Consider the following 10,103-nt stretch of genomic DNA (forward strand, 5'->3'; position numbering starts at 1 on the left):
TTGCCATCAGACTTTGGATTTATGGGTTAAACAGCTTATAAATATGATTAGAGGCTGAAAGTTTACACTTTTCTGGTGCTCTCAGAATTTTTTCAAAATAGCATGTGCCTTTCTAAACAACTGTTAGTATATGTTTTAAATGAAGTTTAAAAGGTATATTTTCCAAAAGCAAAATACAGCTCCCATTAGTAAATGATGATGTTGAGATACAACAGACAACTCTTGGGAATCATTTAATCAGTACTCACTTTTACACTCTGTCCAGAAATGTCAATGGCTTTAAAACATACAAGTATATTACACAAGTAAACTTATACTTTTTCAGTATTTTGCAATATTTAGTACTTGTTCTAGCTCTCTCTTGCTGAATAGTAAGCCATTCCAAAACTTAAGGAATTATTTATTGTTTAATATTGTTTATTGTTATTATTTGTTTAGTAATTTTAAATAACATTATTTCTCATGGTTTTGTGGGTTGACGAGCACTACAAAAGTTCTCTTTTGGAGTCTTTCTTGCTGTTGCTGTTTGTTGGCTGCTGCTGAAGTTACCTGAAAGCTCAGCTAGGCTAAAGAGCCTAGACGGGTTACTCACATGGCTGGCAGTGCACATTGGCTGCTGTGTGTCATGCCTATCTGACCTCTCCATGTTACCTGGAGTCCTCACACATGGTAGTTTGTCTCAAGACACACAGGGAAATACTACAAATCTTCTTATGAACTAGCCTTGGAGATCTTAGAATGTGACTTCTGCTGTATCCTATTGGTAAAACAAGTCATTGTGACCAGCACAGATTCAAGAAATGGGAGATTTGACTCTACCTGCCAATGTAAAGAGGAGCATGTGCATGCAGGGAGGAAAGAAATTGAGGGCATCATCTTGAAGACTATCTTATGACACTATTATTCCAACTAATGAACATTATGCTTTAGATGGATAGTACTAGCTACTCATGTCTCCCCCAGAAACCCAAGCTAGGCATTGACATATTGAAAAGAACATCGGTACCATTAAAAAACTGTAGAAAAATCACATGTGATGACTGAGGTTAATTCAGTCTCTCAATTACGTCAGTTCCTTCTTGTAACCCTAAATATGGTGAAACAGAATTGAATTCTACAAAAGTCTTTTATCTGTTTTCCTATGGAATAATTAACAAACCCAATCAATGTGTAAAGAGTATGAAGTCCAATTTATTTTAGATTTATATCTCTTAATTTCAAAGCTTATAGAAATCCAGAGAACTAATCATCATAATCCATAATGCCTGGACCAGAAGTCATTGTTCTAAGAGTATCCAGTGTCATGCTAAAAATGTATTGCCAACTAGGAAATTTAAAACTCTTTTGTTGGTGATTTTAAGAGAGCTAACTAGCTCATCAGCACAATTCACACAGATTAAGAATGGAGGTTACACTGCTGAGTGGATTCATAATGATCAGAAAAAAAATCACAAATAAGAAAAGGAGATAGAGAAGGGGAAACATACTGTCAATCAGTAAAATTAAAGTTAATTTTCAAATGGTCTGATTTTGTATTTTTCAAAAGAAAGGCAGCTTATTTTGATAGAATAAGAATCCCACTTGTGTGTCTTCTTTTGAGAAGTGTCTGCTTATGTCCCTTGCCAATGTTTTAATGGCATGGTTTTCTTAATGTTCAACATCACTAATCATCAGAGAAATGCAAATCAATGTAAGATACCATCTCATATTATTCAGTATGGCTACTATTAAAAAGTAAAATAACAAATTCTGGTTAGACTTCAGAGAAAATAGAATGCTTATACACTGTGGTGAGAATGTAAATTAGCCACTGTGAAAAGCAGTTTGCAGATTTTTCACAGAATTTAAGACAGAAGTACCATTAAACCAGCAATTCCATTACTGAGTATATATCCAAAAGAAAATTAAAAATTCTACAAAAGGAAACCCAACGTGCACTTGTATATTAATCATATTTCTATTCACATTAGAGAAGACATAGAATTAACTTACATGTGAATCAATAAATTGAGTAGAAATATATGCTACATAAACAACATAAAATACTATGCACACATTAAAAAGAATACAGTCATGTCTTGTTCAGCAACATGGATGCATCTGGAGGCCGTTATCCTGAGAAATTACAAGAACAGAAAACAAAGTACCACATGTTCTTACCTATAAGTGGGATCTAAACATGGGGTTCTCATGAATATAAAGATGTAAAAAATAGACATGAGAGGAGGGCAGGGGGTGAGAAACTATGGGTACTATGCTCACTACCTTGGTGATGGGATCAATTATATCTCACATAGCTCAACATCACACAATATATCCACGTAACAAACCTGCAAACGTACTCCCTGAATCTAAAAAATTTAAGGCAGAGACAGAGTAAGAAGGCAGAATAGAAGCCTATGCCACTCATCCCCATACCAAAACACCAAATTTTCACAACTCACTATATTCAAGAAGCTCTGTCAAAGGGACCAAAAAGTAAGTGAGCATTCACAGTACCTGGTATTAACTTCATATCACTGAAAGAGACATTGGAGAAGACACAGAAAATGACAGTCTGGAAACACTGATGCCACCTCTTTTTCAACCACCAGTAGTGGCCACGTGGTGCAGAGATCATATGTTTGGGAGAGGGAGAGCACAGTTTGTGAGGTTTTGCAATAAACTCAGTACTGCCCTGTCACAGTGAAAAGCAGAACCAGATTGTACTCAGCTGACATGACATCTGCCAATAGAGGGAGAATTTGGATTGGCCCCAGCAAGAAGAAAATCTCCCATCTCAGTGTTGGGAGCTTGAGTTGTTACAAGCCTTGCCATCATGAGTTGAAGTGCTATTGGACCCTAAGAGGACTTAAGAGGCAGTCTAGGCCACAAGGACTTCAATTATTAGGCAAGCCATACTGCCAGTGGAATGTGGAGGGTGGGGAGACTGTGGCCTACTGGGACACCAGCCAGAGCAGCTAAGGGAGTGCTCACAACAACACTCCCCCACCCCCACCCAGCAGCAGCCACACAACACAGGGAAACCTGTGAATTTGGGAAAGCGAGAGCACAGTGACTGGGGGACTTAACATTAAAGTCAGTGCTGCCATGTCAGTAAAGACCTGGCAGAATTCCTCACCTGCTGACTAAAGAACCCCTGTACCCAGAATAAAAACAGTGATACCCAGGCAATACACCATGGGTATTGGGCCTGAGAAGTGCTGACTTCAGGTGTGACCCAGCACATTTCCAGCTGTGGTAGCTATGGTGAAAGACTTCTTCTGTTGCACCTGATATACCAGCTCAGGCACAGTGAGGTAGAGCACCAAGCAGATTCTTAGAGTCCCTGAGTCCAGGCCTAGGGGCTTGGTCAGCATTTCTGCACTTGCCCTGGACCAAGGTTGAGTCCCAAGCATTGCAGAATTTATCACAAGCTAACTAAAGAGTCCTTGGGCAGAATCCTCCCATGGACCAGTGATGTTGGGAGTTATAGAAGAAGCTCCTCTGCCTGCAAACAGGGGAAGGAAGGGTAGAAAATACTTAGTCTTATGCCCTAAGTGCGAGGTTAGCTACAGTAAAATAGAAGAGCAGGTACAATTTAAAGATTCTATACTTTAATCTTGGGCTTCCAGATAGCATCTATGGACCCACTCATGGAAATTGCCACCCTGTAGGCAGAGACACAAACCTGGATGGCTTTGTCATCTATTAATCATAGAGTCCTAGGGCTTTGAGTAAACTTATATTGTAGCCAAGTAGTGGTTACAGTGGGCTTTGGGTGAGACCAAGTTCTGTGCCTACTTCAGGTGTGAACCAGCACAGTCTCAGTGGTGGTGGCCACAGCGGTGCTTATGTTACCCCAATTCCAGCTCCACATGCCTCTGCACAGAAAGAGAGACTGCTGGTTTGAGAGAAAGTAAGGGAAGACAACAAGAGTCTCTACTTGATAAATCAAGAAAATTTTTCTTGATGTTAATCCAAGGCCACCAAGGCAGTACCTCTACGTGTTTGCATAAACTACTGTGTTACTGGGTTTGGGACCCAAGTCGCTTTGAATACCTGGAAAGTGTTCCCCAAAATAATAGGCACAAACAAGCCCAGACTCTGAAGACTACAATAAAAACAGAACTCTTCAATGCCCAGATATAAATGAACATCTACAAGTATCAAGAACATCCAGGAAAACATGACCTCACCAAGCAAGCTAAGTAAGGCACCAGGGACAAATCCTGGAAAAACAGATATGTGACCTTTCATGCAGGAAATCCAAAATAGCTGGTTGAGGTAATACAAAGAAATGCAATATAACACAGAGAAAAAAATCCCAAATTCTAGCAGATAAATTTAACAATGAGATTGAAATAAAAAGAATAAAGCAGAAATTTTGAAGTTAAAATGCAATTGTTATACTGAAGAATGCATCAGAATTACTTAAAGAATTGATCAAGACGAAGATAGATATAGTGAACTTGAAGTCAGACTATTTGAAAATACAAAGTCAGAGGAGACAAAAAGGAATAAAAACTAAAGCATGCCTACAAAATCTAAAAACAATAGCTTCAAAATAGCAAATCTAAGAGTTATTGCCCTTAAAGAGGAGGTAGAAAAAGAGATTAGAGTTAAACATTTATTTAAAGAAATAGTGTTAAATAGTATTAAGCAGTTCCCCAACATTCGATATCAACATTCGAGTACAAGAAAGTTACAGAACATCAAGCAGATTTAACCCAAAGAAGACCACCTCTAGGCACTTAACTGAACTCCCAATGGTTCAGGATAAAGAAATGATTCTAAAAGCAGCGAGAGAAGAGACACAAATAACATTCAGTGGAACCCCAATACATCTGACAGCAGACTTTTCAGGGGGAAATTCACAGGCTGAGAGAATGGCATGACATATTAAAAAACCTGAAGAAAAGAAGACTTTTACTTTAGAATAATGTATCTGGCAAAAATGTCCTTTAAACCTGATGGAGAAATAAGAACTTTTCCCGACAAACAAAAACTGATGGATTTCATTAATAACTGACATGTCCTACAGGAAATTCTAAAGGGAGTTCTTAACCTGAGAGAAAAAAAGTGAGCAATAAGAAATCATCTGAAAGTACAAAACTCATTAGTAATAGCACACGGAAAAACACAATGTTATAACACGGTAATTATGGTGTGCAAAAATCTCAAATAGAGTAAACAACCAATAAAAAAAAATAACTACAACATATTTCCAAGACATGGACATTAAAATAGGGATTGAAGAGAAACAACAAAAAGATTAAAAGAATGGCAATAAAATTAAAGTGTAGAGCTTTTATTAGTTGCTTTGCTTGTTTCTTTGTTTATGCAATCAGTGTTAAATTGTCTACCGTCTAAAATGATGTGTTATAAGATACTATTTTCATGCCTTATGGTAATTTCAAATCAAAAAGCATACGACAGATGTACAAAAAGTAAAAAGCAAGAAATTTGATTATATTACAGGAGAAATCACCTTCACTAAAAGGAAGGCAGGAAGAAAGAAAAGAAGGATGAAAGAACAAAAATCAATCAGAAAACAAATAAAATGGCAGGAGTAAGAGCTTATCAGTAATAACATTGAATGTAATTAAACTAAATACTCCAATCAAAAGACAAATAGTGGATGACTGGATAGAGAAGCAAGACAATAATCTGTGGCCAAAAAACAAACAAACAAACAAACAAAACTTACAAAGATACATTTAGACTGAAAATAAAAGGATGGGAAAAGTTACTCCAGGCCAATAGAAACCAAAAAAGATCAGAAATAGCTATATTTATACCAAAAATAGATATCAACAAAAGACTGTAGGAAGAGATTAAGAAGGTCATTATATAATAATATAGAGATCAATTCATCAAGAGGATATAATAATTGGAAATATATATACACCCAACACTAAAGCACCTAGATAAATGAAGAAAATATTGTAAGAGCTAAAGAAAGAGACCTCAACACAATAGTGGCTGGACACTTCAACATCCCACTCTAGTCATTGGATAGACTTTCCAGACAGAAAATCAACAAAGAAACATCAGACTTAATCTGCACTATATAATGAATGAACCTAATAGATATTTACAGAAAATTTCATCCAACAGCTACAGAATACACATCCTTCTCCTCAGCACATGGGTTAGTCTCAAGGATAGACCATATGTTAAGTAACAAGTCTAAAAACATTCAAAAAATTGAGGTAATGTCAAGCATTTTCTCTGACCACAATGGAATAAAACTAGAAATAAACTAAAAAATGAATTTCAGAAACTATACAAACACTTGGACGTTAAAAAAATATGCTCCTGAATAATCAGTAGGTCAATAAAAAGTTAAAAAGAAAATAGAAAAATTTCTTGAAACAAATGATAATGGAAATATAGCATAGCAAAACCTATGGAATATAGTAAAAGAGGTACTATTATAAAAGGAAAATGTATAACTGTAAGTGCATACATAAAAAACAGAAATGCTTCAAATAAATAACCTAACAATACATCTTAATTAACTAGATTAAAAAGGACAAACCAAACTCAAAATTAGAAGGATAATAATTGTAGTTACCATGGGCTAACTATATGCCACATGACATGCTAAATTCTTTATGTATATTTTTCTTCTAATCTTCAGAATTGTCTAAGTTTGGCAGTTTTATTGTCTCCATTTTTATAACCATTATTCTTGATTCATTACACAGTCTCATCATTTTTCTGTGCTTGATTCTTTATGTTTTTTCATGTGCTTTTATTTCTAATAATAAACATGTAGAAATTAGAAATTAGAAAACTGAGATTTAAAAGTGGAATAAATTGTCCATGGGACACCCAGCTATAAGATGCAGAGCCAGGATTAAAACTGGCATCCATCTGATTCTAAAACCTGTGATGGTAACTGCTGTAATTGCAGGAAAACTTCCTTGATCATTCTACATGAATTAATTTATCTGTCTCTTCTCTCATTCTTCATTGTTGTTCTTAGTACTCATTATGACTTGACGTGCATGTGTAAATTTTTTTTATAGAGATGGGGTCTCACTTTGATAATCATACATGTATATTTTTAATTTGCTATCTTTCTCTCTTGCTCTTTCACTGTTCTACTAAAACAATTCCAGGCATTTGTATGTGGTTTGTAGGTATTGGTTAATACTTAAATGAATGAATGTAATTAGTATATTCTGTACAGCATCAGTGCATATGTTATTCAACATGTTATAGACTTTGTGTTTTTCTCTCTTTATATTTTTCTTTCTATATTGCAGCAGTCCCCAGTCTTTTTGGCACCAGGGACTAGTTTCGTGGAAGACAACTTATCCATGGATGGGGCAGGGGGATGGTTTCAGGATGATTCAAGTACATTGCATTTATTTCATGTTTTATTATATTGCATTGTAATATATAATGAAATAATTACATAACTCACCATAATGTAGAATCAGTGGGAGCCCTGAGCTTGTTTTCCTGCAACTAGTCAGATCCATCAGGGGGTGATGGGAGACAGTGACACCCAAAATGTGGTGCTTATGTCCAGTCTACTTTGTAATCTTGTTTTGATTGCTGTCACTGCAAAACAAACAAACAAACAAAAAACCTTCACAAAGACAGAATTTTGGAAATGGAAGCAGGAGTTTCAGTGATACTATTGACAAAGAAATGTCAGTGCTCCTGTGGAGAACAGCAACGGCTTCACTATCCTTACATTTTACATAACATTTGCTATTATTGGTCCTTCTCCGTGTTCTTATTTTTTTTTCTGATCTCTCTCCTTTTAAATGGTGCGTATAATCATGTTATTTTATTTCTAAATTTTTTAATGCTTTTCGATGCCTGCAGGTCTTTACTGAATATCTCTATAATCATTTAACTCCAATTCTATTTTAATAGCTAAGCTGCCCATCTGGTATTTCCATTGGTTATTATACCTATCACAAACTTGATAAATCTGAAATTCGGTTCTATAGATAATTTTCTTGTAATAGTTTAAAAATATGTTCAAAAATTATTTGAAACTCTTCAAAAAGTATGAAGGATCTTCAGAAAGTTCATGGAAAATGCACATGGAAAAAACTATACATAGATTACAAAAATATTTTGCACCTAAATAAACTTGTACTAACTTGTTATAACATGTCTGAACAGGATCTAATTTGAGGAAATAAAAGGAAACTAAGACAGCAATTTGAACAGAGATCCTATTAGAGCAACATGAATCCTGCTAAAATTAAAGCAAGAATAAACATCAAATTTATGGTAATTTGGAGTGAAAGGATAGTAAAATCACTGATTCTTTATAACAATTTATGAGGACAGTGCTCCCCAACATTCACAATTTTGCAAATGAATAACTCATTTTAAGAAGCGATGATAAGATGTTGAAGATAAAGCCTGCAGTGGCAGACAATTCACATTAATTCACCAGAAAAGAAATTAATCTTGTTCATGCCCTGCTTTAGGAATGACAACAGTATAAACAACAGTCAACACCATAGCCATCTCAATTGGTTAAATTTACACAATTTTGAAAAGTTTTCCACTCAATAGATTAAAAAACTCTTGTTCCTAGATCAGCAGCAGACAAGAGCAGAGCTTTCAACTGGAATTGTACATAAGTATAATCAAGATCCTGAAGCATTTCTTCAAATAATTGTGTGAGGAAATCAAACACAGCTGTTCCAATGAAATTTTCAAGACAAAACACGATTAAAGCAATGGCTACCAAGAGGTGAAAGTGGTCCAGTCTCAGCAAAAGGTGACTGGTCTGGAACAAGGCTCATAGCAACAGTGTCTTAGGATGCTCAAGGCATTTTGCTTGTTGGCTTTCTCGAGAGCCAAAAGCAAAAAAACCAATAACACATGCTATTATGAGAGTATTTGGGGAAAGTTAGCCAAAGCTTTAGAAGGAAAATTTACAGAAAATTTCACCAGAGAATTCTTCTCCAGTACAACAATGTTCCTCTTCATTCACCTCATTTAAACAAAGACAATTTTGCCAGGGTTTCCATGGAAAATTATTAGGCATCCACCTTTTATCCCTGATTTGGCTCTCGCTAACTTCTTTTTCTTTTCTGATTTTAAAAAACTTTAAAGGAGACCCATTTTTCTTCAGTTAATAATGTAAAAAGGCTGTCTTGACATGGATAAATTTCCAGGACTTTACTTTTTGTAGGGATAGACTAAAGGCTGGTATTATTGCTTATAAAAGTGTCTTGAACTTCATCAAGCTTATGTTGAGAAATAAGGCTTATATATTTTATTTTTGTGTTTTACCTTCATTTTTTCACAAACTTATTGAAGTCCTTTCATAGACCCTAATTCTCTTCTTGAAGGTATATCAAGCTGAAAATTCCTTTCTGGTGAATGGAATGTGATGGAAGTGATCATGTGTGACTTGAGTCTAGGTCATAAAAGATTTTGCCACTTATGCTTTGTTTTTTCCTAAGCCACTCACTCTGGAAGAAACCAGCAGCTATTTGGTGAGAACAATCAAGCAGCCCTACAAAAATATCTACGTGGAGAGGACCTGAGGCTTCAATTACAAACCCCACCAACTTGCAGGCCATGAATGTTAGCAAACTTGAAAGTGGATCTTCTAGTTTCGATCAAGCCTTGGATGACAGCCCCAGTTGAAATCTGACTGTAACCACATGAGATGTCCTGAGGCACAACCACCATGATAAATTGTTCTTGAATTTCTCATATACAGAAACTCAATTAGGTAATAAATATTGTGATTTTATGCCACAAAGTTTTGGGGTTACATGTTATGAAACAATAGATAGCAATTTCACTCTTTCAACATCCATTTTATTTTGTATACAATCATGCATTTTTAATGATGGGGATATATCTTGAGAAATGCACCATTGTGTAATATGATTGTTGTGTGAACTTCATAGAATGTACTTACCCAAACCTAGGTGGTATAGCCTATTGCAGACCTAGACTATATGGTATAGCCTATTGCTCCTAAACTACAAACCTGTACAGCATGTTACCATGCTGAATGCTGTAGGCAATTGTAACACAATGGTCAGCGTTTGTGTATATAAACAGAAAAGGAACAGTAAAAATATGGTATAAAAGATTTTAAAATGTACACTTGAATAGGA

This window comes from Macaca thibetana, chromosome 2 (assembly GCF_024542745.1).
Source record: "Macaca thibetana thibetana isolate TM-01 chromosome 2, ASM2454274v1, whole genome shotgun sequence".
Lineage (NCBI taxonomy): Eukaryota > Metazoa > Chordata > Mammalia > Primates > Cercopithecidae > Macaca > Macaca thibetana.